Source organism: Salvelinus fontinalis, chromosome 3 (assembly GCF_029448725.1).
Source record: "Salvelinus fontinalis isolate EN_2023a chromosome 3, ASM2944872v1, whole genome shotgun sequence".
NCBI classification, from domain to species: Eukaryota; Metazoa; Chordata; class Actinopteri; order Salmoniformes; family Salmonidae; genus Salvelinus; species Salvelinus fontinalis.
Genome location: NC_074667.1, coordinates 1390191 through 1404542, shown reverse-complemented (window position 1 = coordinate 1404542; position 14352 = coordinate 1390191). Strand labels below are relative to the sequence as shown.

The following is a 14352-nucleotide window of genomic DNA, read 5'->3' as shown; positions in this document are numbered from 1 at the left end:
TCCATCTATCCTGCCAAAGATGACAATGTTGTATCTTGAAAAAAAGCATTGGAATGAAAGGTGAAATGTTTAACCTATTAACCTGCTTCATTATTCATGTATTACCAGTTGATAAAGAACACTTCCAATTTCATACATCGTTGAACATTTGTCTACGAATAAGGAAGAATAAAAAAGTTAAAATAACTTATTGGATTTGATGGAGACATTATACATCTTAGTACCTCATCAATTTATGATTTGTATGAATGTGGATGAGAGACAGTGGAGCAGGAACAGAGTATTTTGCCAAGCAATGCAACAAAGCTGGATCATTCTGTAAATGTATGTGTGCATGTGTGTGGTGCGTGTGTGTAAAGGTGGGTTCTGGCAGGCTGTCTCTGTTATACTTGGCTGTCTGTATGTGTATTTAGGTGCAGAGCTTTGTATTTGTGATGTGTGTGTTTGTGTGTGTAAGGGGATGGTTTAAATTCTGAACCCGGCAGGAGTGAAGTATTGAGCCATCCAGTCTGTGTGTGTGTGTGTGTGTGTGTGTGTGTGTGTGTGTGTGTGTGTGTGTGTGTGTGTGTGTGTGTGTGTGTGTGTGTGTGTGTGTGTGTGTGTGTGTGTGTGTGTGTGTGTGTGTGTGTGTGTGTGGCAGAAAGAGAGAAATATAGACAGAGAGGCCTATGTGAAGGGTGTACAACTTTATAACCTTCCTCTACCCTCCCCCCTCATCCCACCACACCTCCCCCCCCCTCCACCCTCCCTCCCGCCCTCCCTCTATCATTCTCACCGTGAGTTCACCCCTGCGCCCCCGCACACGTTCACACACCAGCCTGGTGTTTACACAGTTCACCCGCTTTCTCTTAATACCTCTCTTTATCAATCTCTCCCTTTGTACCCCCTCCCAAAAGTCGACCCCTCCAACGTACACACCCACTGTATCTATTCTCTGAAAAGTCAATATAGAATGATTACTCAGAGAACAATACCATGTGTCCCCCTTTCCCTTTTCTGTGCTGGACACTGTTTGATGGCTCAGTGGTCTCCATGTGTCCCCCCCTTTTCTGTGCTGGACACTGTTTGATGGCTCAGTGGTCTCCATGCCAGTCCCTCTTTCCCTTTTCTGTGCTGGACACTGTTTGATGGCTCAGTGGTCTCCATGTGTCCCTCTTTCCCTTTTCTGTGGTGCACACTGTTTGATGGCTCAGTGGTCTCCAAGTGTCCCTCTTTCCCTTTCTGTGCTGGACACTGTTTGATGGCTCAGTGGTCTCCATGTGTCCCTCTTTCCCTTTTCTGTGGTGGACACTGTTTGATGGCTCAGTGGTCTCCATGCCAGTCCCTCTTTCCCTTTTCTGTGGTGGACACTGTTTGATGGCTCAGTGGTCTCCATGTGTCCCTCTCTCCCTTCTCTGTGCTGGACACTGTTTGATGGTTCAGTGGTCTCCATGCCAGTCCCTCTTTCCCTTTTCTGTGGTGGACACTGTTTGATGGCTCAGTGGTCTCCATGTGTCCCTCTTTCCCTTTTCTGTGCTGGACACTGTTTGATGGCTCAGTGGTCTCCATGTGTCCCTCTCTCCCTTTTCTGTGCTGGACACTGTTTGATGGCTCAGTGGTCTCCATGTGTCCCTCTCTCCCTTTTCTGTGCTGGACACTGTTTGATGGCTCAGTGGTCTCCAAGTGTCCCCCCCTCTTTTCTGTGCTGGACACTGTTTGATGGCTCAGTGGTCTCCATGTGTCCCTCTCTCCCTTTTCTGTGCTGGACACTGTTTGATGGCTCAGTGGTCTCCATGTGTCCCTCTCTCCCTTTTCTGTGCTGGACACTGTTTGATGGCTCAGTGGTCTCCATGTGTCCCTCTCTCCCTTTTCTGTGCTGGACACTGTTTGATGGCTCAGTGGTCTCCATGTGTCCCTCTCTCCCATCTCTGTGCTGGACACTGTTTGATGGCTCAGTGGTCTCCATGTGTCCCTCTCTCCCTTCTCTGTGCTGGACACTGTTTGATGGCTCAGTGGTCTCCATGCCTGCCTGTTCCTATTCTCCTCTCTTCCTGACACTCACTTCCCTTGTTCTTTTACAGAGTCCAGCTGAAAAAGAGAGAAAGAAAGAGAGGGAGAAAGGGAGATAAAAAGAGCACGAGAGAGTAGAGAGAGAGAGAGAAAGAAGTGGGGATGGAGGGAAATCTGTAAGCAAACCATCCGTCTCATTCCTTCATTCCCATCCTCTCTCTCTCTCCCCCCAACTACTACCTCATTTTACATTATAATTGGAAACAGCTACCTCTCTCCTCCCCCACATCTTCTACCCCGCATCTCTTTCTTCTTCCTCTCATTTCTCCTTCTCTTTCTCACTCCCACCTCTTCCCATAGTTCCCCAATGGATATCATATATTCCCCCTGAGACACTTGGGAGCTACACATCAGGACTATATCTCTCCATGCAATACACTATTTAACTGGTATGTCCATCTCTCTCTCTCCTCTCACAGTTCTCCAACAGATTGTTCCTCTGAGACAAACGTATGTGCTTCCCATGCAGTACTCTCGACAGTGCACTGTATTGTAATCTCTCTCCCCCTCTAAACACACCGGTTAAAAGGGCTCAAGTGTGGTGGATGTGAAACAGCAGGCTGGTCCATATGCACGCTCAGGTCCATATGCGCGCACACACAGACACAGACACAGACACAGACACACACACACACACACACACACACACACACACACACACACACACACACACACACACACACACACACACACACACACACACACACACACACACACACACACACACACACACACACACACACACACACACACACACACACACACACAGAGTGGGGTCTACAGGCCTCCAAACCCCACCTAGTCCTCTCTGGCCACTGATAATAATAGAGCCCGTGGTGGATCTCTTCACCAGACTGTATGTTGTTTCAGTTATGTTTAGAATTTGTTGTATTTTTTCTTCTTCCCCTTTTGACAGAAACTCTTCCCACGGCCTCCCTGAGCCAGATTCAGAGAAAGGGGGGATCCGTGTCCGTCCGTAGAGAGGGAAAGAGGACAACACTCTTCCCTCTCTATCCCACACATACACACTACCACACCAATCACTTGACACTTGCAGTAACACACTGGCAGCGGCACAAAGGGCACCCTATTCCCTACATAGTGGACCAATGTTGACCACAACCCTATGGTCCCAGGACAAAGTAGTACACTATAAAGAGAATAGGGTGCCCTTTGAGATGCAGACAGTCTTTACTCATGTGTTTAACAACCCCTGAAACATATTCTCTCTATTTAACCCAGAGCCTCTCTATTTAACCCAGAGCCTCTCTATTTGACCCAGAGCCTCTCTATTTGACCCAGAGCCTCTCTATTTGACCCAGAGCCTCTCTATTTGACCCAGAGCCTCTCTATTTGACCCAGAGCCTCTCTATTTAACCCAGAGCCTCTCTATTTAACCCAGAGCCTCTATATTTAACCCAGAGCCTCTCTATTTAACCCAGAGCCTCTCTATTTAACCCAGAGCCTCTCTATTTAACCCAGAGCCTCTCTATTTAACCCAGAGCCTCTCTATTTAACCCAGAGCCTCTCTATTTGACCCAGAGCCTCTCTATTTAACCCAGAGCCTCTCTATTTAACCCAGAGCCTCTCTATTTAACCCAGAGCCTCTCTATTTAACCCAGAGCCTCTCTATTTAACCCAGAGCCTCTCTATTTAACCCAGAGCCTCTCTATTTAACCCAGAGCCTCTCTATTTGACCCAGAGCCTCTCTATTTGACCCAGAGCCAGAAGATAAGATAGGAGATAAGATTTTATCTCATGTTATATAATCACCCACTCAATCCTCTCACACTGTACTGATAACATGCCTACATGGCTATGAACCACATTACAGTACATTCACATTGTCTGAACGTTTTGAATGAAGAGTAACATTTAGTTTACTGTACTCCGGACCTCTCCCCCAGGCTCAGTAGCTGAGAGCCGACTGGTGGATGAGATTACTGAGATGACTGTACTGTACTGCTGTTACACTGTATTGTTTGTTTGTATATTGTAACATGCATTATTTATGGGAATACAAAGGACTTCCATGGTCTTAGGGCTGTGTTGACAGTTAGTGCTGTAAGTACCGTGTACTGAAAAGTCATTTCAACACATTTCTAAAGAATAGTAAGAACACTTGAGAGCCTTCTTAGAATCCGTAGAATCATACAGTTGTAGAATGGGACAACCCATTAGTGGTGATTATTCACAAACCTCTGTTTATTGGCATAGACCATGGCCTTGGGATGACCCCTGGCTTCCTGTTGTTGTGGTACAGTCCATAGAGAAAACTATACACAGTACAATAAACAGTACAATGTTGACTGAGGCAGGACAGGTTAAGTGGTTCGCTCCAGTGGACAGAAACAGCAGGAGGCTTTCAGTAGTTACCAGAGTACTGGGAGAAATGCTGCTGTATCTTAACAGGACCAACCTGGGTCCTGTTCAGACCCACCTGGGCCCTGTTCAGACCTACCTGGGTCCTGGGTCCTGTTCAGACCCACCTGGCTCCTGTTCAGACCCACCTGGGCCCTGTTCAGACCGACCTGGGCCCTGTTCAGACCGACCTGGGCCCTGTTCAGACCCACCTGGCTCCTGTTCAGACCCACCTGGGCCCTGTTCAGACCGACCTGGGCCCTGTTCAGACCGACCTGGGCCCTGTTCAGACCCACCTGGGTCCTGTTCAGTAGCTTTTAAATGTGATGATACGTTTTGAATCTGACATGCCTGATTTTGTCCAATGAAAATGCTTAATTTTCCATTTCTGTTCTTGTCCCAGCTGAACATGATGCTGGTGAATTTCAGGTTGAATACACTAACTAGAAAGGTAATGCTTCTCCAGCACTTCCTAGACGTGGCCAAACTTTGTTACAGGCACTATAGTTTAAGTCCTAACCTTTGAAAATGAATGATCGAAGAGGGAAAAGTTGAAGAGGAGAGAGAAGAGGTGGATAAAGTGGAGGAGTGGGTGGAATGAATAGTCAGAATCCTGAGAGAAGAGGTGGATAAAGTGGAGGAGTGTGTGGAATGAATAGTCAGAATCCTGAGAGAAGATACATCATCAAACTGGAAAAATCCTGTGCCAAGAGAAATGAGGGAAGGAGAGAGGTAGAGGAGGGGAGTAGATGAGTAAAGGAAAGGAGAGAGGAGGGAAGGAGAGAGGTAGAGGAGGGGAGTAGATGAGTAAAAGAAAGGAGAGATGAGGGAAGGAGAGAGGTAGAGGAGGGGAGTAGATGAGGAAAAGAAAGGAGAGATGAGGGAAGGAGAGAGGTAGAGGAGGGGAGTAGATGAGGAAAAGAAAGGAGAGAAGGGAAGAAAAAGGATGAGAAAAGGGATTGAATGCGTTAACAGATTCCTGAGGTTAGGGTTATGGCTAGAGTTAGGGTTTCAGGAGGTTGAGAAGGAGAATAAGATGAATGGAGACAACTGCAGAACGAGGAGTGAGGATATGAGTGGTTTGGAGAGGAGAGACGGGAAAGTACAGAAAAGAGGAACAAATAGAGCAGTAGAGAAAGGAGGGGAGGAGAGAGTAAGTCAAGGTCAGGGCTTGTTACTGTTGGAAGAGGAGTGGGGAGGGGAGAGAGAAGAGAGAGAGACAGAGACAGAGACAGAGACAGAGACAGAGAGAGAGAGAGAGAGAGAGAGAGAGAGAGAGAGAGAGAGAGAGAGAGAGAGAGAGAGAGAGAGAGAGAGAGAGAGAGAGAGAGAGAGAGAGAGAGAGAGAGAGAGAGAGAGAGAGAGAGAGAGAGAGAGAGAGATTTCAGTGAGAGAGAGAGGGACAGAGAGAGATTTCAGAGAGAGAGAGAGAGAGACAGGGGAGTTTTCTTGTGAATATGCTAGAAAAACCTAATTTTAAGACAGACATGTTTTTGTCTCTGAACTCTGAATCTGTGTGTGTCTCCGTCTGTGTGTGTATGTCTGCGTCTCTGTGTGTGTGTACAGTATGTCTGCGCATGTGTGTGTGTATGTCTACGGCTGTGTGTGGGCTGATAGTGGGGCAATGTGAGCAGTGTGTTTCTTTCTCACCAGTGTTGGCTTTCAGCAGCTGGCAGAGAACTCAGGGTAGAACCCAGAACCTACTCATAACTACTGAGTCACCATCTATCTGCCTTATATCCTGTCTACCTCTTTCCTTCAATCAGCTCTAAGTCTACACTCTGGCACCCATTCCACCAACACACATATTGTATGCACTTACACACATACGCACAAAACAACGATAGCAATCAGAGACGTGTGTATTATTGATGTGATTGAGAAGGATTTCCGTAGGGAGAGTATTTCGTGGGAGTTTGGCTTTGTCACATCGGCTTGTGGTGGCTGTGTTTAAAATAGTTGAATGTAATAACCAACACGTTAGCATTTCAGGGAAGAGTAGGCGGGTAGTAACCCCATGGCCACCCAACTGAATCCACATCCCATAGCAACTTTGACTCAGCTTGTTCCAGAAATAGCCTCTAGTCCCTTCGCAGGCCTCTTGGTGTCTCACCTCTTCTTACCACCCAATAGGGCCACCTGTAGAAGCCATAATGCACTTCCATTTTTCTCTCCAAAGTCTGAGGAAATTCTTGTCCCTAAAACAGGTCAAGGTTTAATCATTTAAAACTTTGGAGTGAGCATATTGTTTGTTATTTCCGCTCTGTCTCTATCCCCATTTAATTGAGATGGGCTTCAACAAAGCATTTCCGGTGCCACTACCAAATGTTAGCCCTGATAAGTTAGCCTAGCGTAGGACCAATAACCGAAAGGTCGCTCGTTCGTATCCCAGAGCCGACTAGGTGAAAAAACTGTCAATGTGCCCATGAGCAAGGCACTTAACCCTAATTGCTCCTGTAAGTTGTTCTGTATAAGAGCATCTGCTAAATGACTGAAATGTCAATGTAAAATGATATGTTAGCCCCGATATGTTAGCCCCGATATGTTAGCCCCGATATGTTAGCCCCGATATGTTAGCCCCGATATGTTAGCCCTGTTGCAATTATGTACTTCACTAGGATACACAATATGAGGACATCATTCTATGGTCCAGGTGTAAGAATCATCAAGAGCCAATTATGCTGAGCATCTTGCCACATTCTGGAAGGAGTCATGTTCAGAACATTATGTATGGGTACCAAATAGTACCCTATTTCCTAGGGCTCTGGTCAAAAGTAGAGCACTATGTAGGGAATAGGGTGCCATTTAGGATGCAGATTATGTTTTGTGAATTGATTTATTGATGGCCTCGATATATAAAACATGAAAACAAATCACAGCAATAAAATAAGTAGCCTTGACCTAGCCAAAACGGCCCATAAGGCAAGAGCCTATCTCCTGTTTCTGTAGTGTGAGTACAACCATGGACAGGACACTAGTTCATCAAAGGGCCTTCAGCCAAGCAATAATTTAACAGGATTGACCTGGCTTTCACACAGTGTCCTGAAATGACTGAACAGGGAGAGGAGTAGAGCACCATATGCATCCAATGAGTCGTCATTTTTAGGTTGCATCCCAAATGGCACCCTATTCCCTATGTATTGCACTACGTTTGACCCAGAGCCCTATCAGAAGTAGAGCACTATAAAGGGAATATGGTACCATTTGAGATGCAGCCTTGGTTGTGGACAGCCTCACAACAATCAGAGAGGAACGTGAGAGTTCTAGAGTGTGGAACCACTAAAGAGACTTCTAGAACCACATAAAGGAGGAGGCGGATTCCAGACGTGATGAAGAGTGTGGGAGAGGGTTGGAGTAGGTGGGACGAGGGTTGTGTGTGTGTGTGTGTGTGTGTGTGTGTGTGTGTGTGTGTGTGTGTGTGTGTGTGTGTGTGTGTGTGTGTGCGTGCGTGTGTGTGTAAGGGTCAGAGACAGTGACAGAGATACTAAAAATACAAGTCAGATTCCCAATAATCCAATCCCAACCCCCTCTCTTGGGTGTGTGTGTGTGTGTGTGTGTGTGTGTGTGTGTGTGTGTGTGTGTGTGTGTGTGTGTGTGTGTGTGTTCCTGCCTAGCTGCACTTCAAACAGTGAGTAATGCCTTTTGTCATTTACAGCTTTTAACAACTCCTCTGTAATTGGAATATTTCCGCTTCACCAAATTTGATTTCTCCAGGACCACATGAAACAGACCACCACCCTTCTGTAGAGAGAGAGAGATGGAGGGAGGGAGAGAGAGAGATGGAGGGAAGGAGGGAGGGAGAGAGAGAAATGGAGGGAAGGAGGGAGAGAGAGAGAGAGATGGAGGGAAGGAGGGAGGGAGAGGGAAGGAGGGAGGGAGGGAGGGAAGGAGGGAGAGAGGTAGAGTGAGAGAGAGAAATACATGATGAAAGAAGTTAACAGAATAAACGAAAGAGAGAAAGAGAGAACGGGAATAGAATGAGGGGGAATGAGAGAGAGAGAGCGAACAGGAATAGAATGAGGGGGAATGAGAGAGAGAGAGCGAACAGGAATAGAATGAGGGGGAATGAGAGAGAGAGAGCGAACAGGAATAGAATGAGGGGGAATGAGAGAGAGAGAGAGAACAGGAATAGAATGAGGGGGAATGAGAGAGAGAGAAAGAACAACTGAACTAAAGAAAGAAAGGAGGAGGGTTGTCTGATGTTGTACTAACCACTAACATGACCTCAACAACGTACCAGGCCATTAAAAGTCAAGGGGGGCTTTTCAGCTCCTCAGTGATGGGGAGACCACTGATTAACATGGAGGATGTCAGTCAGCATCCCAAATGACACCCTATTCCCTATATAGTGCACTACTTTTGACCAGAGCTCACAGGTAGTAGTAGTGCACTATGTAGGGAATAGGGTGTCATTTGGGATGGTGTTCTAGTCAGCATACTGTGACTCCACTCAAAACAAGACTCCGCTCAAAACAATCATGTAGCATCCTAATTAATATATTCAATAGCAGGACTAATTCATATATTCATATAGCATCCTAATTAATATCTTCAAGAGCAGGACTAATTCATATAATCATATAACATTCTAATTAATATATTCAATAGCAGGACTAATTCATATAATCATATAGCATCCTAATTAATATCTTCAACAGCAGGACTAATTCATATAATCATATAACATCCTAATTAATATTTTCAATAGTAGGACTAATTCATACAACCAACAACGATGAGACAGTCTACAGGGAGGAGGTGAGGGCTCTGGGAGTGTGGTGCCAGGAAAATAATCAACAAAACTAAGGAGATGATCGTGGACTTCAGGAAGCAGCAGAGGGAGCACCCCCCTATCCACATTGACGGGACCGCAGTGGAGGAGGTGGAAAGCTTCAAGTTCCTTGGCGTACACATCACTGACAATCTAAAATGGACCACCCACACAGACAGTGTGGTGAAGAAGGCACAACAGCGCCTCTTTAACCTCAGGAGGCTAAAGAAATTTGGCTTGTCACCCAAAACCCTCACAAACTTTTACAGATGCACAATTGAGAGCATCCTGTCAGGCTGTATCACCGCCTGGTACGGTAACTACACCCCTCACAACCGCAATGCTCTCCAGAGGGTGGTGCGGTCTGCCCAACGCATTACCGGGGGCCAACTTCCCGCCCTCCTGGACACCTACATCACCCGATGTCACAGGAAAGCCAAAAAGATCATCAAGGATATCAACCACCCGAGCCACTGCCTGTTCACCCCGCTATCATCCAGAAGGCGAGGTCAGTACAGGTGCATCAAAGCTGGGACCGAGAGACTGAAAAACAGCTTCTATCTCAAGGCCATCAGACTGTTAAATAGACATCACTAACACAGAGAGGCTGATGCCTATAAACATAGATTAGGAATCACTGGCCACTTTTAGAAATGGATCACTAGCCACTTTAATAATGTTTCATATCTAGCATTACTCATCTCATATGTATAAACTGCACTCCACACTATTCTACGGTATATTAGTCACTTTTAAATTGTGTTTACATATTGCATCACCCATTTCATATATATATACTGTATTGTATTCTATACTACACCACTGACTGTTAAACAGCCATCTCCCTTACATCAGAGGCTGCTGCCTATAGATATAGATTAGGAATCACTGGCCACTTTAAGGAAATTAAACACAAGCCACTTTAATAATGTCTCCGTATCTAGCATTACTCATCTCATATGTGTAAACTGTACTCTATACTGTTCTACGGTATCTTAGTCACTTTAATTGTGTGTAAATATTGCATCACCCATCTCATATGTATATACTGTACTCTATACTATGCCACTGTATCTTAGTCCAATGACGCTCTGACATATGTGTATATATTCTTAATCCATTCCTTACTGAGAGTTATGTGTATTTTGGGTATATGTTGTGAAACTGTTAGATATTACTTGTTAGATATTACTACACTGTGGGAGCTAGAAGCACAAGCGTTTCGCAACACCCGCAATAACATCTGCTAACAACGTGCATGTGACCAATAACATTTGATTTGATTTGATATGATATAGCATCCTAATTAATATCTTCAATAGCAGGACTAATTCATATAATCATATAACATCCTAATTAATATCTTCAATAGCAGGACTAATTCATATAATCATATAACATCCTAATTAATATCTTCAATAGCAGGACTAATTCATATAATCATATAACATCCTAATTAATATCTTCAATAGCAGGACTAATTGATATAATCATATAGAATCATAACTCATATCTTCAATAGCAGGACTAATTCATATAATCATATAACATCCTAATTAATATCTTCAATAGCAGGACTAATTCATATAATCATATAACATTCTAATTAATATCTTCAACAGCAGGACTAATTCATATAATCATATAGCATCATAATTAATATCTTCAATAGCAGGACTAATTCATATAATCATATAGCATCATAATTAATATCTTCAATAGCAGGACTAATTCATATAATCATATAACATCATTATTAATATCTTCAATAGCAGGACTAATTCATATAATCATATAACATCATTATTAATATCTTCAATAGCAGGACTAATTCATATAATCATATAGCATCATAATTAATATCTTCAATAGCAGGACTAATTCATATAATCATATAGCATCATAATTAATATCTTCAATAGCAGGACTTATTCATATAATCATATAACATCATTATTAATATCTTCAATAGCAGGACTAATTCATATAATCATATAGAATCATAACTCATATCTTCAATAGCAGGACTAATTCATATAATCATATAACATCATTATTCATATCTTCAATAGCAGGACTAATTCATATAATCATATAACATCCTAATTAATATCTTCAATAGCAGTATCCTCTTGCTCTGCGGTGCCTTGAAACAAGAGTGCAGACAGGACTAATTAGAAGATATAATCAACGCTATCAGCAGACACTTATTCTGCTGCCTGGGGTGAACCATCACTGTCTGTGACGTGAAAAGCTTGATGGAAAAAGACAGCCAAGTCAACACTGTTTGAGGAAGACTTCCAGGAAAAAACTTTTCACACGTTTAGCCTACTGGACTTTGTATATTTTCCCAGAATGCACTGAGCTTGACCCTGAACCCTCACTGCGCTGTTAAACCATGAGGATGTATTCTCACTATTACATACAGGGACTACTAAGTTTAAGGCATGTGCCAAAAGTCAGCCGCATTACAACACTACACACCAGCTGTGATCCTGTAGGCTGTGTACCAAATTGCACACTATTCTCTATAGCGCACTACGTTTGATAGGGCTCTGGTCAAAAGTGGTACACTATGTAGGGAATAGGGTGCGATTTGGGACACTGCCCTAGTATGGTTTGAATGTTCCCCATATTGATTTCCAAATAGCATTCCTACAGATATGGACGCAAGCCAGAGTCACTCTTGAGGTAGAAGTTACCCTTAACCACAGATCAAGGATTACATTTCCCTTCACCGTGTCCTAACCTGAGCCATCAGGGGATGAAGAAAGATCTGACCCCAGATCAGTGGTAAGGGGCAACGTCTATATGGTACAGTATGTAAAGTATGTGGAGACCCTAATAACTCTCTCTCTGTCTCTCTGTCTCTCTGTCTCTCTGTCTCTCTGTCTCTCTGTCTGTCTGTCTGTCTGTCTGTCTGTCTGTCTGTCTGTCTGTCTGTCTGTCTGTCTGTCTGTCTGTCTGTCTGCCTGCCTGCCTGCCTGCCTGCCTGCCTGCCTGCCTGCCTGCCTGCCTGTCACCCTCTCATCTTCACTATGTCTTCACAGTTCCTGACACGATGTTCCCCTCGATCCCCCTCTTCTTCTGCCCTTCTCCTTCTCCCCTTCTCTGTCTTTATCTCCCTCTCTCTGCCTGTCGTTCTCTCTCTTATAATCTTGTAAAGTACTATTTCACAATCACAACAATACAGTGGTGTAAAGTACTATTTCACAATCACAACACTACAGTGGTGTAAAGTACTACTACACAATCACAACACTACAGTGGTGTAAAGTACTACTACACAATCACAACACTACAGTGGTGTAAAGTACTATTTCACAATCACAACACTACAGTGGTGTAAAGTACTATTTCACAATCACAACAATACAGTGGTGTAAAGTACTATTTCACAATCACAACACTACAGTGGTGTAAAGTACTACTACACAATCACAACACTACAGTGGTGTAAAGTACTACTACACAATCACAACACTACAGTGGTGTAAAGTACTACTACACAATCACAACACTACAGTGGTGTAAAGTACTACTACACAATCACAACACTACAGTGGTGTAAAGTACTACTACACAATCACAACACTACAGTGGTGTAAAGTACTACTACACAATCACAACAATACAGTGGTGTAAAGTACTACTACACAATCACAACACTACAGTGGTGTAAAGTACTACTACACAATCACAACACTACAGTGGTGTAAAGTACTACTACACAATCACAACACTACAGTGGTGTAAAGTACTACTACACAATCACAACACTACAGTGGTGTAAAGTACTACTACACAATCACAACACTACAGTGGTGTAAAGTACTACTACACAATCACAACACTACAGTGGTGTAAAGTAGTACTACACAATCACAACACTACAGTGGTGTAAAGTACTACTACACAATCACAACACTACAGTGGTGTAAAGTACTACTACACAATCACAACACTACAGTGGTGTAAAGTACTACTACACAATCACAACAATACAGTGGTGTAAAGTACTACTACACAATCACAACACTACAGTGGTGTAAAGTACTACTACACAATCACAACAATACAGTGGTGTAAAGTACTACTACACAATCACAACAATACAGTGGTGTAAAGTACTACAACACAATCACAACACTACAGTGGTGTAAAGTACTACTACACAATCACAACAATACAGTGGTGTAAAGTACTATTTCACAATCACAACAATACAGTGGTGTAAAGTACTACTACACAATCACAACACTACAGTGGTGTAAAGTACTACTACACAATCACAACAATACAGTGGTGTAAAGTACTACTACACAATCACAACACTACAGTGGTGTAAAGTACTACTACACAATCACAACAATACAGTGGTGTAAAGTACTACTACACAATCACAACAATACAGTGGTGTAAAGTACTACTACACAATCACAACAATACAGTGGTGTAAAGTACTACTACACAATCACAACAATACAGTGGTGTAAAGTACTACTGTAGTTGGGGTTTTTTGTATCTGTACTTTACTTTACTATTTTTGTTTTTGACAACATTTACTTTTATTATTTTCCTAAAGAAATTATTGTACTTTTTATTCCATACGTTTTCCCTGACACCTAAAAGTACTGCTTAGCAGGACAGGAAAATGGCCCAATTCACACACTAATCAAGAGAACATCCCTGGTCATCCCTACTGCCTCTGATCTGGTGGACTCACTAAACACAAATGTTTTGTTTGTAAATTATTTCTGAGTGCTGGAATGTGCCCCTGGCTTTAAAAAAAAATGGTGCCATTAAACATAAGGAATTTGAAAGGATTTATACTTTTACTTTTGATACTTAAGTGCATTTGATCAATTACATTTACTTTTAATACTTAAGTACATTTAAAACCAAATACTTTTAGACTTTTACTCAAGTAGTATTTTTCTGGGTGACTTTCACTTTTACTTGAGTCATTTTCTATTAATGTATCTTTACTTTTACTCAAGTAGGACAATTGGGTACTTTTTCCACCACTGCAAAAATACAGGCTCACAGCCTCTCACACCCCCCACTCCCCCACACACTTGACATGTTTAAAACAGAGAGATACCACGCCCGTCAGATGATAGACGATGGGAGTGTGTTGTGAAGGAAATGAACTGGATCTTTGTGTCTGT

The 14352-nt window shown here is 43.1% G+C and overlaps 1 long non-coding RNA gene across 1 annotated transcript in view; it reads right to left on the bottom strand.

The window, feature by feature from the left end:
- Window positions 1–781: 781 nt before the first annotated feature.
- Window positions 782–14352, bottom strand: part of LOC129835675 (uncharacterized) — an 89332-nt gene continuing 75761 nt past the window's right edge. Inside the window, exon 3 of the long non-coding RNA XR_008756484.1 lies at window positions 782–2067. This is a non-coding gene — a long non-coding RNA (uncharacterized LOC129835675). The remainder of the gene's footprint in view (window positions 2068–14352) is intronic.